This window comes from Canis lupus, chromosome 35 (genome assembly GCF_011100685.1).
Source record: "Canis lupus familiaris isolate Mischka breed German Shepherd chromosome 35, alternate assembly UU_Cfam_GSD_1.0, whole genome shotgun sequence".
Lineage (NCBI taxonomy): Eukaryota > Metazoa > Chordata > Mammalia > Carnivora > Canidae > Canis > Canis lupus.
Genome location: NC_049256.1, coordinates 23,244,458 through 23,264,111, shown reverse-complemented (window position 1 = coordinate 23,264,111; position 19,654 = coordinate 23,244,458).

Sequence of the window (19,654 nt, the reverse complement as noted above, 5' to 3'; positions counted from 1 at the left end):
TTTCTATCCTGTACCACTGAGCTCAAAGTCTGGGGATTCAAGAGAAATTCTGATTGGCTTAGCTTGAGTTACTCGACCATCTTTTTTTTTTTTTTAATCTGTGGGAGTTGGGCGCTTCATTTTTGTGGTCCTTTAATACTGCTTTGCAAAGGAGGAAAGGTAATTCCTCAAATCAAAGCTCAAACTGCTAAGAAGGACAGAATTTAAATTAATTAATTAATTGGTTATGAGGACAATTAAATATGAAAATTAAAAGTTAATTAAAATGAACATGTCCGTACAAATTTCTAAGCCCTCCATCCACATAGCCTCTTGAACAAAATGGAAAAGCTCTGAATAAAATTCTTTAGGCGACAAGATGAAGCTTCAGTCTTAGTATAGAAAAGTGGGAGGTGTGGCAAACATGGCAAATAGGCTCACCTATAACAGGTGAGCCCCAGGATGCCTGGGGGTGGCTGGGGCAGGGCAGCAAGCTCAAGGCTCTGGACACCCTCCCTCCTAATTCAACTGCTTCAGTCTGTTTTATTCTTTTCTTACCTAATGACATTCCACATAAACTTTACATAAAAAAAAAAAGTTCTGAAACACATGTGTTGGAACAATCATTTTTAAAAAAACTATAGAAAAGGGGTGCCTGGATAGCTCAGTCCCTTAGGTATCTGCCTTCAGCTCAGGTCTTGATCCCCAGGTCCTGGGATCCAAACTGTGTCAGGCTACCTGCTCAGTGTGGGTGTGGGTGGGGGTCCTGCTTTTCCTTCTGCTTCTACCCACTTCCTCGCCACACCCTTCCTCTCCCCTTCTCTCCCATCCCCTCTCCTCCCCCCTGCTGTTCATCCTCTCACTCTCAATAAATAAATAAAATAAAATATTAAAAAAATAAAAATACAAACTACAGACAAAGGCACAGCATCCTAACTGCAGAGGCTGCATATTCTACATCTCTGAAACTGTGGATCTGATACTGTGGAGGAAATGGGGTAAGGGTTAGCTTTCAGCCTCTCCAGGGAACAGCTTTTGTTAAGTGGGTGTTAAGTATGCTGCAAACACTACGCTTACATTGGCACAATATTTTCCAGTTTTGCAAAGACCTTAAAGGAACACTGGCTTGTTTGATCTTCACAGCGGGCCAAGGAGCCTGATGGTACTTCCATTGAAAAAGGAGAAGCCGAGGTACAGAGTGATGGAGTCTCCGTGGCAGTTACTAGAACCCAGTCATCCTGACTCTTACTGCAGTACTCGCTATCCTATAGCCACATTTTCAATTTAAAAAAATGGGTGGACTCCTTCCCCAGAAAAAGATGACATGAGATCCCAGTATTTAAAAGCAGAATGAGTAAAGCCACCACAGTGGGATTAGGGTAGAAGGTCCGGGGCTCCCCTAGGGGCTCCCTCCCACTTCTCATCCTGGAACAGGCACGGGGCTCCACAGGTCTAAGAAAAGTGGTGTTTTGCATTTCACGGGATGAAAACTCTGGCCAGCTTTACCATCAGGGATTTAGTTGGGTCTCCCTTCCTCCATTTGCTCCACATCATGTAATTGTTTTCTGCATGGCCTGGATCCCAGGGGTCAGCTCCGGTTGAGGAGGCAGAGCAGATGGCACGTTGAGAAAACAGGCTGGGTACAGGAAAGCAAGATGCTCCTTTGCTTTTGTTTCCCTGAAGTTGACATTGATTTATGGCAGTGCCCAAAGCAAGGCATGGGTCTGCTCTGCCACTGTTTGTGTGTCATGAAAAGACACCATGGGGCCTTGTGTAGAGTTTTTCTGTGTTAACTCAACAAAGTCCCTTAGGATCTAAAGTGCTCTTTTTCCAGCTGTAATTGTAACCACCTCTGAAAGCACATCAGGGGTCCTGACCAAAGCTGGTTTTACTTTTGCAGCGCCCCTTGGCAGGGTTCATCTTCTGTGTGCATAGCCTCTGATGCAATTATATGAATGTCCTCATGTCTGCTTTGTCTGAACAAGGTGTGTGCATAGGCCATGCATCTGTCACACATCCACTGTGCATAGTCCACACATGCACATTCCTCTTCATGGTCCTTCACACCCACTATTCAGTCAAACTAAACCTAGGCCTTCACGGGTCTTGACTTGTATCAAAAATAGCCATTTCCAGGGGTGGACAGAGCCTGGGATTCAGTGCTGCTGGGTCTCCAGTGCTATGGAGAGAAGGGACAAACAGGAGAGGGTGAGACAAAGGGGCTCGGTGATTTGTTGGCTCTAGAGAGAGAATGCCGTGATCACTTAAGGATGCGGCATAGGAGGGCATGACCAAGAGCCCTGTTCCAGGGAGAACCAGCCAGCCAGAGGGTGAAGGCAGTCACAGCCAGGTAAACAGCAACAGGGTGAAGGACAAAAATGGAAGCAAGCTGAAAAAAAAAATCCTTATTTTGCACTAGAAATGACTTCATCTCATAGGACATCAGGAATCTGATTACAAGTTAAATCGATCAGATATTCAGACATTTTGTCCTTCATAAATGTTTGTGTGTGAGTGTGTGTTCATGCTCAACGTTTATTACGTTACCTTCCTTGTGATGTAATTACATATTGCTGCCCATGTGTTAAAAAAACAAACAAATAGAAAATAAGGTTTTAGGAAGAATAATGAATTTGAAGTAGTATGTTGGCCAAATTTCTCCAGAGAAATAGAACAAGTAGAATGTATATATGGATTGAAAAAGATGTATTGTAAGGAATTGGCTCATGCAATTTTGGAAGCTCGCAAGTCCAAAATCTGCAGTGTGGGCTCAGACCCAGGACATGCAATGGTGCATTTCCACCTGGAAAACCAGCAACCTGGAGACCCAGGAAACCCCAGGGTGCAGTAAAGTCTGAAAGCAGTCTTCTGGAGAATTTCCTCTGGCTCACAAAGTCAGTTTGTTGGTTTTATTTAGGCTTTCAACTAACTGGATGAAGCCCACCTACATTATGAAGAACAATCTGCCTTACTCATAATGTTTATCCATGTACATGTAAATCTCATCCAAAACACCTCCAAGTTGACACATATAATTAACGATCACAGGTAAGAGGAATAAAGAAATAAAAATGGAGATTACTTAAGGTTCCAGGAAAAATGATGTCTTTCTTGTGCCTAGAAACATGTGTCCTATGGGTAGATTATAAGGAAGGCGTCTGGGTTTGATGAAGTAAAGTCCTCATGGTAGACAATTTTAACAAGCCTATCAGTACCTGGGAAAATTCTCTATGTGATACAAGCCCTCCTTCAGATGTATCAAGCACTAGGCTTTACTTTGAATTCCAGGATCTTTACTTTTATGTTTTTAATACTAGTCACAATACCTTACCTACCTTTCCTTCCACAAGGCATAGGAGATTATTGGCACAAGATTACATTTTAAGTATACCATAATTTACACTGTTTGGCAGTTTGCTGATAATTCCTTTCTTGAAAAGGAGACTCATTCACTTGATGACACACTTCATGAAGAATATATAGGAAGGAGAGGCAATTGGGTGACGTAGTCGATGAAGTGACCGACTCTTGGTTTTGGCTCAGGTCATGCATGATCTCAGGGTCGTGCAATAAAGTTCCACATCAGGCTCCACATTCAGCATGGAGTCTGTTTAAGTTTCTCTCTCTTCTTCTCTCTCTGTCCCTCACTGCCATGTGCACTCTCTCACTCTCTCTCAAATAAATAATATGTATTTTAAAATAAAGAATATATAGGTAGGAGAAAACTTGTACAAAATGATTCCCTTAATTCAGGTTTTCCTTTTTTTTAAATTTTTATTTATTTACAATAGTCACACAGAGAGAGAGAGAGAGGGAGAGAGGCAGACACACAGGCAGAGGGAGAAGCAGGCTCCATGCACCGGGAGCCCAACGTGGGACTCGATCCCAGGTCTCCAGGATCGTGCCCTGAGCCAAAGGCAGGCGCTAAACCGCTGTGCCACCCAGGGATCCCTAATTCAGGTTTTCTGATTGATCTCCCCACTCACAAATACTTTCTATGTGAAGGGAGATCAGAGGCTATGGGGATGAAGCAGGGGTCAAACTATCTTTATTTTTTCTGCACCTCCCTTTGTTTCATTCCCCTTCACCTAGATGTCTTCTGGAGTTCTCTCATCATTTGAAATTAAAATGATGAGAGAATTTAATATTTAGATATTTCCTAGAGCATCCTGTCCAATATAGAATATTTTGTATAATTCTAGTTAGTACTGCTCAACAGGTGAACCACATGCTCCTAGAAACTACTTAATGAATTTTCACATATTAATGTGCTTCTCTTGGGTTTGCCCAATCGAACACATTTAACCCTAAAACTTGGATGTCTCGGGACACACCTGTGTTCTTTCGTATTCCTACCCTCCTTCCACTCTCCAATGGCGCTGACTTCATCCTGCCATTGGACCCATTGCAGCAACCTGTCTCCATTTGCTTTCCTCCAATGTACATTGTCCTCTGCTTCTAGCAGAAGTGAACATCTCCAGCCTTGAATCTACTTCTGTTTATTTTCTTGCTCCAAATTCTTCTGTGAGTATACAACAGATAGAGGATAAAAATCCAAACCCCAGTCCCTTGTCCCTTCCATTAGCCTCTTGTTTTAACCCCCAAGTTAATCTTGCTGCTACTATCACTTACTCATTTCCATGCTCTTCGTTGTGCAACAATACCTTCCTCTTGTTCTGACAAACTCTTATTCTGATTCTAGTCTCAGTTCAAGTGTTCAATATATTAACTTTTATATGGAATTCCCTCATGCCTATAGCTAGGCTTATCATCTTCTACTTGACTGTGGCATTGATGAACTATATATATAAGGCCACATCACCATAAAAATATCATGTGATGTTGAAATCATTTTTATAAACATCTATGTTCCATTAAGAGCCATGAGCTTACATGGTATATATCTTCATAGTGCTAGCATCTAGCTGAATCCTTGGCACATAACAGGAACTGAACAAATATTTGTTAAATGATAGAATAAGTGGCTCTCCTCCACTTCTTCTTACAATTACAACTCACAGCTGAAAACTGTCATGTATTTATGGACTATGATTCATCTTAGGCCCAAGGAAGTTACTGAAAAGAGAGATGTCTGTTTCTGAAGGATGGTAGTTAACTGTAGTTAGCAGTAGAAAGGGGGAAATGACATTTCCTTCTCTTCCCATCCCTGCTTTTCCCTAGCCCTGTGGCAGCCAGCACCCTTTGGTTCAGGAGAGGACATTCTCACTTCAAGGTGGTGTGCCTCCAACATGGCTTCACTACTGCCCAAGGAACTATTAGGAGAACCAAATCAAAGAAAACCCAATCTCTGCCAGGATGTTTAAAGAGGAAGGAGAATAAAAGCAACGACTCAAGTATGGTGGTGCTTGTTGCTAGACGCTGGTTTTTGGCTGTTAAACTAACAAAATAAATTCCCATTGTAGTTCTTCCCTTCCAGCTCTGGAGTAAACGCACATTTTTGACCCAAAAAGACTTGAGAAAGGCAACCTGATGGTAACACCAGTTTCTCTAGTTTCTCTTCCATTCCACCTCACTTGTATTTCTTAATTTTCTCATTTTCTGTTTTAGATGTGTTAAATTGGGCAGCAAAAATAAGTCATTGGAGTGGAAGGTTTAAGAAAATACCCCATTTCTCCTTACTTTCTGGAAAGTATATTCACATGTACTCACCTACACTAAAATAATTAATTGTTCTGGATCAGAGATAATTAAGGATTCAAACGTCTGTAAAGCTGATAAAACTGTATGATTTTCTCTTGGTGGTGGTGGAGGACTTAGTGAGAAGAGGTTGAAAGTATAGCTGAATATATTACAGTACCTTTGTTTGAGTCACAGATTTGCTCATGGCAGCTTGTGTGGGAGCAAGAGGGATATACACTCCTTTGGCTGACCAAATTCCCTTGAATATGTAAAGCAGAGACATACCAGTTATCTTATAATTAACATTGAAACTTGGCTTCTGGCTCATTGCCTTCAGAGTGAGCTAATCTGTGCTCAAATGCTGTACACCCTTCCATAAATGATAGTTCTCCAGGCTGCCTGCACATTAGCTCAGCCCAGGCTCCATTTCCAAGCTATTATTTCTTGGTATCTTCTGGGTTAAATAAGGCTGTCTGTCTACTACTCTTGAGGTAATGTAACTGTGTGGGTCATGAGTTTCCTTCCAGGCATCCTGCCAGAGATGTCATGTTGAGGGGATGAAAGTCTGAAAGTAAAGATGGGTGTGCGGGCGGGAAGGAGTGAATCTCAAAGTTTCTGGCTGATGCAAGTCCAGGATTTTTAAGGGCATGAGTAATTCTGTGTCTTTTAAAGGGCAGCTTATAAACATAGGAGTTTCTGGCCAACAGATATAACTGGAATTCAAGAATGAAACACACAAACAGCAAGCCATGATTTGTTGCCTATATAGAATAAGGTCAGTGTGATTTCACTGTAGCACTGGGTAAATGTATTTCTTAAGAATCATCTACTATGTTTTGGATTTAAGGGAAGATGATTTTCACAGGACATGGCCAGAGCTTTAGGAAATTGATTGGCTAGGACTTGTTAGCCAAGTTAATTTATTTCCTTAATTATCACAGACACTCTTTAAGATTAGTATTACTGTTCTCATTCTATATGTGAGAAAAATAAGGTTTATATATGCAGAGACTTGCCCGTAGTAAATAAATGGAAGGCTACAAATTCAAATTCTATTCTGTTTGACCTCAAAGCTAAACTCTTTCTACCACAGTGTTAATCATCGTTTGGCTAAAAGGGATCCATCCTTCAAGTTGCTTACTCTGCTTTCAGTGATAATCTTTATGTCTGTGGGAAATGTGTCATTGACCACAAAGCCTACAAATTATTAATCACATCAGTGTCCTTGCTATTGGCTCTACCACTTTTCCCTACTCTAATGGGATAGACCTCAAGTCATTCTTTGGGTGAAATGAAACAAGTTGGCTTTCAGATGATCTGAAACACAGATTGGCAATGCTTGGTGACCTGTTTCTCATCAAACTATAAGATCCCAGACTCATGCCAGTGATTCATCTCTGGCTTAACATTGAAAAGACCCGTGGAACTTAAAAACAAAAAAATATCTGTGTCTGCCCATCGCCTACCTGGTCCAAACATATGCCAAGATAGATTTTGATTTATTTCTTCTGGGGTATGTACTGGGCATAGTAAGTAGGAATATTTGTGATTCAAAAAAAAAATACAGTCAGGGTTGAGAACTGAGCTTTCCATCATAGGACTAAGTTCAGTCTTATTCGGAGGCAACTCTATTGACAAATAAAAATTGGGTAAAATAACACAAAAAAATTGTATTTGTTTTTCACTCTAAGAGAAGTTTTGGAAAAGGGCGATATATTAGTTAGCTGCTTCCCCACAAAAAGAAATAAAGAAAGATTGTGGGAATTTGATTTAATTCAATAAACATTTGCAGATGACATAGGGGATACAAAAGCCAACAAGACTCTCTTTCTCTAAGGAAGGTACAATCTTGTAGAGTGAAAATGTGCACATGCATAACTACACTTCTGCAAGAACTTGGTTAAGTCCATTGGTAATTGTTCCATGAATAATAACATGGACAAATGCATTGTTCTAAAGAGAAAGAATGGAATGTGTAGAAGGTTAGAGTATTAGAAAGGCATGTTAGGAAGAGGAAGGTAGACTAGTATGGCTCAAACAAGAACAGAGGCTCAAAGAAGAGATTGGCAGGCTTGAGATTTGAGAGGGACAACACCTTGCACATCAAGTGTTGTCTGTTCTCTTGTGTCTCTCTCCATTAATTATAATAGTTAGATTAATAACAATGACAATAACAGCAGTAGCTTTCATTTTGGCTCTTTCTAAATGCCAGTCACTATGATGTCATTGCATCCTTATAGAAATCTTAAAAATTATGTCATCTTATTGTTTTCATTTTACGTATATGGAATCAGAGGCCCATGGGCACTGGAAGTAACTCAAAGTGTTAGGGGACTCCAGAAATTGAATGTGGAGCCTCAGAAATTAGGCAAAGTGACCTTGGCCAATGAGGAACTTTGGAGGGTGGGGGAGTGGCAGTAGATTTCTGTCTTACCCTTGGGATGCAAGACCATTCTTGCTTGCTTGCTTTCCCTTGCATCTAACTTAATTGGTCACAGTGGGAACAAAACATGGAGTTGGAGGGATGCCTGGATGATTCAGCAGTTAAGCTCTGCTTTCAGCTTAGGGCCTGATCCTGGAGTTCAGGGATCCAGTCCCACATCAGGCTCCCTGCAGGGAGTCTGCTTCTCCCTCTGCCTATGTCTGCCTCTCTCTCTGTGTGTGTGTGTGTGTGTGTGTGTGTCTCATGAGTAAATAAATAAAATCCCTTTTTAAAAAACAAAACATGGAGCTGGAGGGTTTCTGGCTTTCATTGTTAAATCAATAATCAGTTTTGTCACTGACATTTGATTTTGGACTATATCTCTTCATACCATGTCTTTGTATGGATTTGAAAGGAAGAGTACATTTTACCTTTTATGAGTAGGCAATTGAAAAGAAGAGAGTAATTTGGAAGTATGTTGTGTTAAGTTACATGTGAATGAATGGTTGACAAATGATTTTTCAGTTTTGAAGAGGAAAGCATTTGTGGGAAGGCTACCAGCCATCTACCTCTTCTGAGTTAGCAGGCAGCTTTTTAAACCACATAGCCCCAGGGCTGATTCCTAGCTGTACAGATCACTAGCTGTTCACCCACTGACCAACTTCTGAGGCTCACTAAGCTTCAGTGGTTTTCATCTGTAAAATGGGGACTAAAAGGGCTGCATTGATCATTCTCCAGTCATTGGGCCACCATTGACATCCACCTACATAGGAGATCAAGGAATTGGGACATCTCTTGTTTCATAGCAAATTTTAAGGTAATAAAAGAACTTAATACCTTGCTGTTTAAACTCAAATCTCTAGACCTATAAATTAAGAGCCCTAAGAAAGAGCAAGAAAGGTGTCTGCAAGTTTATGGAGAGAAATCCCCAGATGCTTTCTCTCTTCTTTGTGAGTGCTAAAAAACAGAAATGTGGAAGAAAAAAAAAAAAACCCTTCTCTTTTCCCACCTTGAGCTCTGTTCCTTTAGTGGAGGCTTTAGACACTTTTCCTAATGCTTGACAAATTGATTCCTCCTGACTGCAAATCAGCTGGTCCTGGTTTGCTGTGCATATCATCTGTGGATTACAATCCTAGAGGAATTCTGGAAAGAAATAAATACTATATTTGCTTTTCTTAAAAAGTATTTGACAAATACCTTGGAAATACCCATGAAACTGCTATAACCTTGGACTCTGGTGGATTAGCTCCAAAAGCCCTCAAGAATGAATGTGCCGTTTCAGACTTCCCAATAATTTGAGTGTAGAAAATTTTTGCAAAGATAGATGGGTCATATGAAATGACCCTTTAGATTAAGCTGCTTTGTGACTTCCTTATATTTTTATAGTACTCTACAATTTACAAAAGGCCTGAATCTACATTACTTAATCCTTCCCAAATTGCTGAGTCAGACCCCGGGAGTTATTGGTATCATCTTTTCAAAAGAAGAAAGAATGACTGAGAAAGGTTAACAGGTCTTTTTGAAATGACTCAGCCACTATTTATCTAAAGGAGCTTTACAAGAATCTCTCCCAGGTTATAAAAACTATTGTTTGTAAACAAAACAAAACAAAACAAAAAACAAAAAAACTATTGTTTGTATAGAACTTCACAGATTACAAGTCTAAATAAAACTAAAGGCACCTGCTCTGTTAGGATTTGTGAGTGATACTAGAAATAAGAAACAGGTTAATTTGCCTTAAATAAGTTTATCGAAAGTCAATTTGCCAAATGATCAATTTGTTGATTTTCATCAAATATATCAATTGTGCTTTTTACCTAAAAGCTTTAAAAGGAATGAAGTCAAAATATAAAAACCATGCTTTAAACATTAACAAAAGTGATGTTTATATGCTATCAGAGAAATCAAAGGATCATAAAAGGATGTGAAAATATTGGTGTAATGGAACTCCATAAAAAATAAAAATTTCTAGGGCACCTGTGTGGCTCAGTTGATTAAGTAACTGACCATTTGATTTCAGCTCAGGTCATGATTTCAGGGTCATGAGATGGAGCCCTGAGTTGAGATCTCCATTCGGTATAGGGTCTGCTTGTTCCTCTCCCTCCATTGCATGCACAATCTCTCTCAAATAAATAAATAAATAAATTTAAAATAAAAATAAAAAAATAAAAATTTCTGACATCTAATGCTATTTTTCCCATCTGATATTCAACATTTATAAGGAATAAAAATATTGGAGCTATTTCTACCAAATTAAAACCAAATATAATTACAGAGCACAGAATTTAGATTCACAAATATCTGGGAAAATCAGAAGTTTAACTTCGATCTAATATAAAATTAAATTTTCAGGAGATTAGCCTAGCACTCTGGAAAGACAATAAACATATTTAGTTCTGTCTTCCACAGCCTTACAGTCTAGTGAGAATGGTGGATTTTAATCAAATAGTCCCACCCATGAATGTAAAAGAACAGTGGGGGAAAAAAAAGAAGTAATAATAACATACAGAGAAAAGAGGATCAAGGAAGATTTCCCTGCTTTAGGGTCAGATGTGGAGATCTGAGGGATGTGTAAAAGCTAATTTGGGAAATCTGGAAATATATCCATAGCATAAATGTTAATTACTTCTTAATCCTTTACACTAACAGGGTACCAGAGCTTCACTGCTAATTTATTTGTATTTCTGATGAATGTGGTTTTTTCTACTGTGGAAACACCATGTGCCTTTCCATTCCTTGTTACCCAGGGTCCTGAAATGTAAATCCACTAACAATACTGTTAGGAATTATTTGCATTTCCATTTGTATGTTTTTCAGAGTGTTGCACTGACTTACTTAGTGAGGCTCCAGTTAATGTAAGAGGGCAAACTGAACCCACCCAATTTGACCAAATTAGATTCTGAGGTTTGATTATGCACTTTGACTGCCGGCTTCTTTAAACCATACCCAAGCTTTGTAGCTTTCCTATATTCATGCCTCTAATTTGAAGCATAGGTCAAATATGTCTTCCTTCCAGAATTATAAAAATAATGGCATATCAATACATTTGTGATTATAGCAAAATGAAGAAGAAAATCACAGCTGTATAAGAATGGTGCTAACCATGTTACCAAAGGGAAATTTTATCAATACCCAAATCTGCAAATCTTATACTCATGAGAAGAACTGAATGTCTTTTTAAATTTAACTTTTGGAAAATGAATTTTCTTTTATTTCCTTGAGTTCCAGGAACCCAAAACAAACAAGAATAATGCCACCTCAATCAAATACATTATTAAATCACTCCATTTGGAAGATACTCTAATTCCCTCTTTATCCTGTTCCTGAAGCTATCTTTAAAATAATCATCCTTTCATTGGCAAGAGTAATGTTCACTGAAATTTGCATGCTTTATAGGCTCACAGCATATGTAAAATACGTTTTTCCCAGGGAGATGTTTGTACAATAACAAAATATACTATTGTGTTAAAATGCATTGTATAATCCAATCATGAAATGGGCAAAAGACATGAACAGAAATCTCACAGAGGAAGACATAGACATGGCCAACATGCACATGAGAAAATGCTCTGCATCACTTGCCATCAGGGAAATACAAATCAAAACCACAATGAGATACCACCTCACACCAGTGAGAATGGGGAACATTAACAAGGCAGGAAACAACAAATGTTGGAGAAGATGTGGAGAAAAGGGAACCCTCATACACTGTTGGTGGGAATGTGAACTGGTGCAGCCACTCTGGAAAACGGTGTGGAGGTTCCTCAAAGAGTTAAAAATAGACCTGCCCTACGACCCAGCAATTGCACTGTTGGGGATTTACCCCAAAGATACAGATGCAGTGAAACGCCGGGACACCTGCACCCCGATGTTTATAGCAGCAATGGCCACGATAGCCAAACTGTGGAAGGAGCCTCGGTGTCCAACGAAAGATGAATGGATAAAGAAGATGTGGTTTATGTATACAATGGAATATTACTCAGCTATTAGAAATGACAAATACCCACCATTTGCTTCAACGTGGATGGAACTGGAGGGTATTATGCTGAGTGAAGTAAGCCAGTCGGAGAAGGACAAACATTATATGTTCTCATTCATTTGGGGAATATAAATAATAGTGAAAGGGAATATAAGGGAAGGGGGAAGAAATGTGTGGGAAATATCAGAAAGGGAGACAGAACGTAAAGACTGCTAACTCTGGGAAACGAACTAGGGGTGTTGGAAGGGGAGGAGGGCGGGGGGTGGGAGTGAATGGGTGACGGGCACTGGGGGTTATTCTGTATGTTAGTAAATTGAACACCAATAAAAAATAAAAAAACAAAACAAAACAAAAAAACAAAAAAAAAAACAAAAAAAAGAATCTTTAAACAAGCAGGCTAAAAAAAAATAAATAAATAAAATGCATTGTATAATTGTGTAAAATTGCTCTTTTTTTTTCTTTAGTCATCTAGTTTTCTCATTTACAAGTGGTTTCTTTATTTTTTTATTTTATTGCATTTTATTTTTTTAAAGATTTTATTTTTATTTATTCATGAGAGAGACAGAGAAAGGCAGAGACATAGGCAGAGGGAGAAGCAAGCTATCTTGCGGAGAGCTTGATGCAGGACTCACTGGATCCCAGGACCCCAGGATCATGACCTGAGCCCAAGGCAGATGCTCAACCACTGAGCCACCCAGGTATCCCACAAATGTTTCTTTAAATGAAAGGATAGTGTCTTCATAGTCAGGGGACTAAAATTTTAAATTCTAAGCAATACTCTCAATTTGTGATAGATTTCTTGAGTCTTGCCTCATATTGTTTAAAATTTTTGCCTCAAATTCTTTACTTGGGTAAATAAAGGCTCTTAGTAGCACCACAATCAGAATGCCCAAACTTCTTTTGAGCAACAGTCAACAATTGTTAATTATGAGGGAGAGGTAGCACACAGCAGAAGAGAAACCTGTTTTATAAATGCAGACATTATAGTTATAGGGAAAGAAGATCAATGGGAATGCTGAGAGACTGATTAAAATAGAAAGCACGACATATAGTGAATAATATTGCAATATTTTTACTACTGTTGGAATCATTTAACAAAAGCGTTCCATAAAAATTCCACCACAGAATCAAGATGCTAATGTTATACCTCATTTATTGCCAGCATATTCAGTGACATTTTATAATGTACATCTGTCAGCCAGAGATATAAATGAATGAGGTGAACCATACAATTTACCCTCAGGAAGTTCCATTAGAGCCCCCAAAGTATAATATTTATGAGGTCAGAATCAATTAATCAGATAGCTGTATTTGCTTTTCAGCTCAGCAGGCTCTCTGCTTCACCAAACTGTTGCATTTGAAAATCTTTCATATTTGGCAAAATAGTAGGTATGTATGTGCCACATAAAAGCTATTTTGTAAATCAATTACTTTAGTAACACAGAGTGTGTTCAGTAGTAATTCATAGTCCAAGTGGAGAGAATGCAAAATATGTTCTTATCAGAAATGTTTTATCTCAGTAGGAGTCCTAAATATTCTTTATGAGCTATGATGGACTTACCTAGCCCATGGTTTACTGAATCAAAGGCAGTTATGAAAGAAATACAGACTTGTGCTTGTGTTGCATGGCAATTCAAACTTTGGGTGTGGTGAAACCATGAGAGGTGGCAGAGGCAGAGCACATGCTGCTGTCAAAAACAATCAGGGCAAAAATGGACAAGGACTGTAAGAATTTTACAGCAGAAATGACTACTATTCTGATAAAGAAGGGCATGTGTAGTTAGCCTCAGAGAATACAATGAATGACAGTTGCTGTGTTATTCACAGTGAGCTGCTAGCTTCTCTACCCAGAAAGCAGGTCTCAGAGCAATTTTAGAAATGATGATGAGTTAGAGGAACTCTGATAGTAAAAATATAAGAGCTCTCTCTCTCTCTCTCTCTTTTATTTTTATTTTTTTGCAGTGGAGAAGAGAGAACAGAGACCTTGAGGACTGGTACTTTATTAATAAAAATGCTAATAATTCTTTTTTATGATTTTACAACCTGGGTGGATATTAGAATATATGGAAAAAGATTGTAGGTAATACAAAAATTTAGCCAAGAGACAATAGAGTAATTTTACCAAGTCCATAAATTTACATTAAATTCCTGTTATTTGCCCTCAATATTGTGTGCATGTATATGGAGGTGTGTCTGTGTGTAGTGTCGGTGGTTCAGTTTGGTAAGTCAGTGAGCATACATAGAGACCTACAGTGTGCAATAAATACTACTGCTAATATAACCCAGGTAAGCTGGGCTGCTTTATAAGCCACTCAGCATGGCATTGCATTCAAACAGAACAAAATGAACCAACACAACACAAGTGACATCTTAAAGTCAGCAAAATAACAATATTTCTATCTCATCTCCTTTGTGAAACAAGCTAATGAGTAGTAAAACCTAAAAATTAAAAAGATCATGGGGGAAGAAAGCCCCAAACAACCCTCTTTCAATAAAACTAGGAATCTCTGGACTGTAATTGCCATTATAGAATATAAGATTCACAAGGGGAGAGATGCTCACTTGTTTGGTTTTTTAGCAGGGTATCCCCAGAACCTAAAAAGTTATGGGTAAATGTCTGTCAAATATATGGACTATATTTTTGAATGGCATTGTAAGACCTTTTAAAGTGATTGCATTCAACTAAGTAGGAGAAAAATCCCTTTTTATTTTATTTTTGTCTTTCCATCTTCAAACTGTATCTCTTGGCCTCCTCTTTCTGAGGGAAAAGAGAAACAAATCCAAAATACAGAGAGAAACCATCAATCATACTCTTTGAGAGTCCAAGAGCTCATGTCCTGAGAATGTAAGTATGTTGATGGGAATTTTAGAAGGGTCATTTAGACTATACCTGATTTTTGTTTGGTAGGCTGACTGTGACACCTACCCCCACTTAAGCAGAAAGACCACTCTGAACTACAATCAGGATGGACACATGCCTATACACACAGCAAACAGGTTCTCCCAAAACTCGATGGCAGGAGTCTGCAATCCCTAGTACTTTACCTTTACTCAAAATGGCAAGGGTTAGAGGCTTATAGCACCTCCTGAAACATAGGGAGCTCTTCTATATACAGACCTTGTTGGGAGCGGTTTTGCGGAATGAGAGGAGGGCATGCCCTCCCCCCAAACAGAGGAGCATTGCAGAGAGGAGTGATCATTGCAGAGCATTGCATTGATCAGCATTGCAGAGAGGAGTGATCACAGGAGCCAATCAACTTGGCGCTGCCATAAGCACATTTTAGAAAACATACCTGACAGGAAACACTTCCTTTAAGCCCCGATTTATAATATTGACCCATTTCTACATCAAGGGGATGCTTGGGTCCATATACTTTTGTTTTGAAACATGCATGACAAGTTGTTTCCCTCACAGTAATGATTCTGGCCTGAGGTGCTGTGATTCTTCCTAGTATATTCAAGTTACTTGGTGTAAAAATAATTAGCTTTCAGAGATGTCCTGTTTACTGAAGAGTGAGCATCACACTTCTTTTTCTGGTGCCATATTTCAGAATGTGTGGATATCTTTCCTGGTAAATTAAGTTCTATTTCAGCAGTTTTAAAGAAGATTTTTGATGGTGTGTCAAAAATACCTAACATAATTATCTAAATAAAAGGTAAATATGAAATTGCTAGTGGACTAACATCAATAACTAAAAGGCCAATGACAAAGTAATAAAGGAAGAAGAAGATGAAGAGAAAGACAGTAGAGCTTTAAGGAGAGAATCTTGAGGGATGGCACTGTACTATATCCCACATGTCCTGGCTTTTGTTAAGTGAATGGTTAGTAATTTGCTTTCAAATTATCTGGAGTAGGCTATCATTTCCTGACCGAATCAACTTGACCTGTACACTGTGGCGTCAACTCTAGGATTCATTGGCTGAGGGTCAATGAGGAAGATGGGAAAAGGTATACATTTTAATGGGAAGAGGGCTTTGTGTGATGCAGTATTTAGAATAGCACATGAAGAATAGTGGACAAAGCAGGGAAAGAGAAGGTAGTAAAAAAAAAAAAACAGGAAAAATTGGATTATCAAATTTTTATATTAGAGGAAATTAAATAAAGAAGCAAATTGAAGATAGAGGTAGTTTGAAAATGTCAATGTAAACTCATGACCTAGAAGAAATATTTCTCTCCATCATTTTTTGGAGTTACTTTGTCTACTCCAAGTACCCAGTGGAAATTATTTTCATGCCACTCTTGACCTCCCTGGTGTTTGAACACTAATATCTTTTCTAAGGCAATTAGAAATCTAGGGAGAACAACAACTCATACCATATCTTGAGGCAGAATGAATAAATACAGACCTGAAATATTTTATTGCAAGAAAGCAAAGATATTTTGAGAGATGTCTGGGATTGTGTTGAAAAGGACAAAGAGGCCAGAAGAAAAAGCAGCCTGTTCGTGGCCAAGCTGTTAAAATTTGAGCATCAGAATGAAAAATTATAGCCAGTTGGAACAGAGGTGGATGTTCAAGAAGCTGTATGTCTGTGATTACACTCAAACAGGGAAACAAACCCAAAATGCTAAAAAGTGTCTGCAATACACTTGAGTTTTTAATGTCATTGATAGGAGATGCTGTTTATTGTGTAATCAAAATGACATACATCATAGCCTATAGTTTTAGTCAATTAAAAGGTTATAAAACACAGTTTGGTTGTTTTGTGTTCTGTTCTGTTTTGTTTTGTTTTCTGGGAGGAAATGAAAATGCAGATACGACATGTAAAAGATGGAGGAATTTTACATAAAATGTTTGGCTTTCCCTGTGTTTTTTACACCACATCATTGATGGCTCTTCTGGTGGACTAGCGTAGTAACTTATACTTTTGTTACTCAGCCAGTAAAATTGTGGTAGTCCGCTATGAGACAAAATTTAATAGTATTGTGAAATGTGGTGTGGTTGTCTGGAAATGAAAGTTTATATAAAGAGCTGGGCCCAAGATTGTGGTGTGGTTAAGAGCATAATAATCAGGGAGGGGTTGTAATTCCTGCCTCTTTGGATGGGGAAAGAGTAACTGCCTTTCACACATTTCTATGGGGATTTGGAGTGGTGCTTCTAAGTAACAATCTCTGGTCACTGCAACCTCAAGATTTCTTTTAGAGGCTTCTTTGGTTTGTGTATGCCTTGTAGCTGAGATTCTTTGGGGGCAGTTTATATTAAAATTTACAGGATTTTTCTATCTTCTTTTCTCTTCTTTTTACTTTTTCTTTTTTTCTTTCTTTCTTTTTCTTTTTTGCAAGGAGGAGTGTGGTGGAACAGAGAGGGAATGCATTCCTCATTCCTGATTTTTTTTCTTCCAAATGGAAGAAGCAACTTTTGCTGGCATATTCCTGACCTCTCTTTGCACTTCAATCATTCTTTGCCTGGGGCTGGGGGAGGAGGGACAAGGATGAGGTTGATTGCTGAGATTGGGAGAAAATGAGTTTGCATACCCTAGCCTTCTCCTGCATTTTGCTCCAAGGAGTAGAATGCTGGAAGGCACACATGTATTCTGCTTCTTAAAGTGCAAGTCTTCCTTGGGCTGTCCCCACCCTCTTTTCTGTAAAGGAGGTGCTCCTGGCCAGCATTGCCTGTGATGGCATGGGAGTCTGAGTCTGTAATTCATTATTAGTCAGGACACTTTCCCAAAGACAGAAATCACACTCTACCACCTATTGCTTATCAGGAAATAGGTGGCAGCATATTTCAGCTATGATGGACTTCTCACGTTTATTATTTCTGAAGTTGCAAAATGCCTTGCAATCCATGAGATATTAGAAATCTAGTATTTTGTTCTTTCATCTGCCACCTACTTATCTTACTTCACAACTTGTTCAGATCCTGGATCTGAAAACAGCAACAACAACATCCGCTATTTTTTGGAGTCTTGAAGATTCCAAGGTGTATATAAAAATGGTACAATGCTAATTACAGAGGTCAAAGGGTTTTAACCTGCAGAAAATCCCCAAGTCTGAGCAACATTTCACCCACCCTCCCAAATAACAAGACAACTTGGATTGATTCTGACACAGCAATGAAAAAATATGTGAGAAAACAGTGGAAGGAATGTGGCATAATTAAAAACAAGAAGGAGGATTGGGTCTAACATATGGAGTTTAGAGTCGTGCTTCCCAATGAAACACATGGGCTTGTTACGAGTATACCATACTTTGGGGATGAGCACTGGGTGTTATTTTGTATGTTGGCAAGTTGAACACCAATAAAAAATAAATTTATTATTAAATAAATAAATAAATAAACCTAAGACTTCCCATTTTATTAATGACAACATTGTGATGTATGCTACTTTAATGTAATAGAGTAATACTTTGTTCAATCCAAAGTCTTGAAAATTACAAATTTCTTCAAATGTGTCAAGGAAGATGATTTTTCATAAAATCTCTCAAAATAAAAAAAAAAGTATGCCATACTTTGGAAGAATGAATTGGATAATTGATAATTTATGTTTAATAAGAAAATTACAGTAATAAAATATTTCTTCTTCTATTAGCATTAAGATAATATGCCAAAGTAATGTTGTGACAAAAGAAATGAAGCAGGGACCTGCAGAGAAAAATAATAATATACCTATTTTATGAAGAGACAATAAATGTTAGAAAGACACTTTCAGAGACTGAGGCATATTGAATTGAGAGGATTGATCAGAAGTGAAATTCAGAAGGGGATTTATTTTGGAGGAGGAATGAAAGGCATAAAAATTAGCTAGTAGAAATAAAGGGACACTTGGGTTGCTTAGTGGTTAAGTGTCTGCCTTTGGCAAATGTTGTGATCCCGGGGTCCTGGGATCAAGTCCCACTTTGGGCTTCCTGCAGGGAGCCTGCCTCTCCCTCTGCCTATGTCTCTGTATCTCTCATGAATAGATAAATAAAAATCTTAAAAAGAAAGTTAGCTAGTAGAAATTAAAAAAAAATAGATTAAAATGTCATGAATACATGTAGGGAAACTATATAGTTCAGCTTCACCTTGAGATAAACTAGAGAGGGTGGAGAAAAGACAGTAATGAAAACAGAAATAAAAAACATGACAGGAACAACAACGACAACAAAACATAAGGAGAGAACCACCTGGCAATAGCATATTTCCATTCTTTTGACAACATTTTATGAATCTAGAAACACAGCCAAAGGTTAATCAGGTGAAGGTTTCAATAGTGACTGCAGGGTCCAACGGCCTGTCACCAGGGCAGCAGGAGTTTGTTTGTTTGTTTGTTTGTTTGTTTTGTGGGAATGCCATTGTAATGATGAAAAACATAGGCGAACATTAACTAGAGGTGAAATCACAAATGGTCTCCTGAAGCCCACCTGATCAGAAGTTCTGGGTGGAGTTTCGGAAGGATTTGTGCCACAGATAAAGGGTGCAGTTGTGAGGGATACACAATATGGCTACCTAGAGTCTCTATAAGCACCTGCTGTCCCTCTCAGGCTAGGTCAAAATCACCATGTACCTGTGAAGTCACATTGTTTTACTTCTATTCACCAATGTCTGTATCTGGAAAGAAAATCGGTATGAGAAAACAAGACTTCTGCTCACTCACTTGATTCAGGACCAGAAGTGTAATAATAGGGTGCTTTTGTCCAGCAGGATGATGTTGGC